Below are 4,287 nucleotides of genomic sequence, written 5' to 3'. Positions count from 1 at the left end.
ACACACACACACACACACACACCTCTATATGAAATTCTCTACATGAAAGCCAAAACAGAAATAAGCATTCACCAGTCTATCTGTCTATCTATCTATCAATCTATCAATCACTTTCTAGCTATATGTCCATCTATCTATCCGTCTCTCCATCTATCTATCTACAGCCAGATGCCTTAATCCTGGAAGAGGTGGCCAGGGACAGATCGCCTACGTGTCATCCTGTCCTTCGCCATTAAGCTACCCTCTCCCCACCTCTCTACCTCATTCTCGGTCCTCATATACCTCTCTACCTCATCCTCCGTCTTCAAAAACCCGTATAGCAATCTTCAGTACCCTCGAAATTATTCAGAATATTATTTAAAGTTTCATAATTCTTCAAGTAAATAGTGGATTGATATTTTTCGCTATTGTATATGTAAGACTAATGTTTTCTCTAAATATTCCACTCGCCTATAGACGAATGAAGGATGTGTAACCCTGTCCTTAGTTAGAGTTTCTTAAGTAGGATCCAGTCTTCTTAAATAGCATCTTTTCTTCTTAAATAGAATTCACTACCACGACTGACGTGAAAAACTACACTCTTTTTACTCTAACCTGTTTTCTCTAAATATTCCACTCACCTATAGACGAATGAAGGACGTGCAACTCTGTCCTTTATTAGGGGTTCTTAAGTAGGATCCAGTCTACTTAAATGGCATCTAATCTTCTTAAATAGAGTTCACTACTACAACCGATGGGAAAGACTACACTCTTTTTACTCTAACCTGGCTCAGATTATCACTCTTTTGCAGCTTATTTCACGTAGCTCAGCGGCATAAAAAGACAGCGCTACAGCTCTACATCCTTTCCATAGCACTTCTTCCTGACTAGCACCATGTTCTAGCGTTAATCTTTTGTTAGACCTCAGGCTTCAAGATTTAGAGACGGTGAAGGGGAAAAAAAAAAAGTAAGAGGAGAGGAGAGAAGAGGATTAATACGAAGGAGGGCGACTTGTAGGAGAGAGAGAGAGAGAGAGAGAGAGAGAGAGCAGAGGAAAGGTGAGGGATGCAAGTTACATAATCATCCCCAAACCAGAATATTTAGTCACTGAGAATTACCAAACACAACGATACGCATTGAAAACTATCACTCAAATCCAGTTTCGTTGTGGGTAGGGCTCTCTCTCTCTCTCTCTCTCTCTCTCTCTCTCTGGTGTCTTCTCAGGATCGTGTTTCTCAATTGTTTTCGGAAGGACCCTCATTCCAGGCTACGAAACACCTCTTCCTTACCGATTTATTCTGCATGGTACCCCCTGTCAGTTCTTGGTGGTTTATGCCCTAGTTTATCCTTTCAACTTCCAGACAATTTTATCTCCAAAGGTCTTACGAACTAAAGGATCTGATGAACACTGTGGCTAGTATTTTAGGTGGGAAAGGAAGCTCCCTAACACTTTCTCCTTAGTGATTTATTTTCAAAACCCCGCCTTTTTGCTCTCGATGTTTTTTTTTGTTTTTTTTTTTTTGTATATTTCAACACCAATATAAATGACAAAAATAACACACAAGGGACTAGCGATGAGCTGTAAAAATAAGTTGGTGAGGGAAAGGTGTTAGGGAGCCTTCTTGACAGACGAGAGAATGATTTTTAGCTTACATCAATAACACATAAGGAGACATTAACACTCTCAAAGTCGGAACAACTCTGGCATTCTCTCCTTGCTAACAAAAATGATATTCATCCAAGAGAGTAGGAAAGCAGAATGGATATTTTAATTCACTATAAACTCTTTCATGATTGGAATAACTCCTTCAGCTCTCACCAGACGATTTTATTCAGCTGAGGATGCTTAATACGAGGCTGAGAGAGATAAGGTGTAATGAGCACAATAAATCGCTGAGGAGAAGGTGTGACGCAATCTTAAGGTAGAGAGGAATGTTGCCCTTCGACTCTGATGATTGTCTTGACGTGTGGCGGTGTGTGGTGGTGTGTGGTGTGGTAGTGTGTGGTGTGGCAGGGTGTGGTACGGCAGTGTGTGGTGTGTCAGTGTGTGGTGTAATAGTGTGTGGTATGGCAGTGTGTGGTGTGGCAGTGTGTGGTGTGGCAGTGTGTGATGTGGCAGTGTGTGGTGTGGCAGTGCGGTGTGGCAGTGTGGTGTGGCAGTGTGAGGTGTGGTATGGTAACGTGAAGTGAGGCAGTACGTAGTGTAGTAGTGTGTGGTGTGGCAGTTTGAGGCGTGGCAATGTGTGGTGTGGCAGTGTGAGCTGTGGTATGGTAACGTGAAGTGAGGCAGTACGTAGTGTAGTGGTGTGTGGTGTGGCAGTGTGTGGTGTGTCAGTGTGTGGTGTGGCAGTGTAAGGTGTGGCAGTATGAGGTGTGGTATGGAAATGTGAAGTGAGGCAGTGTGAGGTGTGACAGAATGAGATGTGTATATGTAATGTCCTTGTCCCTTTATACACAATTTCTCTATAATTTCCTAGTATAAGAAGTGTAAATTATTTCTGTGTTATTTCTAAGAGTGCTCTTCAATTTCTGTGTACGAAAAATTATACTCCATGCTGATACACGCGAGAAGGGCCGTGATATCATTGAATTGACCTTCGAATTCACCTCTATGTCCTGCAGCCCACACAACACCCTACCAACACCCCTGCCAACACTCCTGTCAACACTCCTGCCAACACACAGTCATCTCCCTGCTAACACTCCTGCCACCATCCCTGACATCACTGTAGTCATTTTTCTGCCAATGCCAACACTCTGCTGACATCCCGTCCACCAGTTACTTCCCTGCCAACACTATTTTCACTTCCCTGCCAGCACCTTGCCAACATCATAATCGTTTCCCAGTCGTGGATGAGGCTGAATGATGATGATGAAGATGATGATGATGATGTTGCATTATTATTATTATTATTATTATTATTATTATTATTATTATTATTATTATCATCATCATCACCATTATTATAATTATTATCATTATCATTCTTATGATGATGATGATGATGATGAAGACGATAATAATGCTAATGCTGCAGTTGACAATGTCGATGATAATGTCAATGCTCTAGTTAATGATAATGATGATGATGATGATGATGGTCAGTGTCCCTCAAACACATCAACAACTACAATATATATTTTTGCCTTAAGCCCTTGAGTGGGAGAAGATGGAAGGAGTTACTAATAAATTTTATGAATATCTTGGGCACATTTTTAGTACCATAAGAAAAATAAACACCTTCCTTCCATGATTGTTATTCTGGCCTTGGAGGAAGAGAGAGAGAGAGAGAGAGAGAGAGAGAGAGAGAGAGAGAGAGAGAGAGAGAGAGAGAGAGAAACACAGAAAAAGAAAGAAAAAAAGGAAAATGATGACGATGATGATGATAATGATGATAATTACACTAGTGATGAAAGTGAGGTTAATGATGACGATGATGATGATAATAATAACAATAATGATGAAAGATAAGTAGCAGATGATAAGTAGTTAAGTAGCTAATAACAACGATGACAAACTGCTCAAAGCCTCCCATATCCTTTCCAGATCCTCTCAGACACAAGCTTTCTCACCTGCAGTCTTCCACACCTTCAAGATCCAACTAATATCCACCACTTCGAAGATCCACTTGTAAAATCAGCCACCCAGTCTCTGTAAATTCAAGTCTTCCACAACAGCAAGATTAGATTATAAGGAAGTTTGATATCTTAGAAGAACAGAAATTCCTTTAAGACAGTGGAGAAGGAGTTATAAAATTCTTGAGTCAGTTTGGGTAGTTAGAGGTGAAAGGTGAGTTAGAAAAGCTAGGTCACTTATTTAGGTCACATATTCAGAAGGTCACATTGAGGTAACATACTCGGGTCACACTGAGGTCACACACTCAGGTCACATTCAGAAGGTCACATATTTAGGTCACATTCAGAAGGTCAGATTGAGGTCACATGCTCAGAAGGTCACATACCCAGGTCACGTACTGAGGTCACATTCAGAAGGTAACATACTGAGGTCACATATCAGTCACATATTCAGAAGGTCACACACTGAGAAGGTCACATACTTAGGTCGTAAATTCAAAAGGTCATCATCTAATAAAAAAAATCTCCACGTCTGCTCAGAAACAATCACAATCATTCACGAGGAACCAGGAGAACAATCACTCCCACCAGCAACCCCAAATGTCAGAATCAGACAAGGATAGGGCAGGGATATTGGCAGGCGATGGAGGGATGGATAGAAGGGAGGAAGGAGGGAAAGGAGGGGGAGGGATGAAGGAGGGACGTGAGGAAGCAGGGAAGGGAGGCGGGGAG

Source organism: Coenobita brevimanus, chromosome 106 (assembly GCF_032717465.1).
Source record: "Coenobita brevimanus isolate Jiangsu-jjx chromosome 106, ASM3271746v2, whole genome shotgun sequence".
In the NCBI taxonomy this organism is placed as follows: domain Eukaryota; kingdom Metazoa; phylum Arthropoda; class Malacostraca; order Decapoda; family Coenobitidae; genus Coenobita; species Coenobita brevimanus.
The sequence above is the reverse complement of the archived record's forward strand: the minus strand, read 5'-3'. Positions refer to the sequence as shown.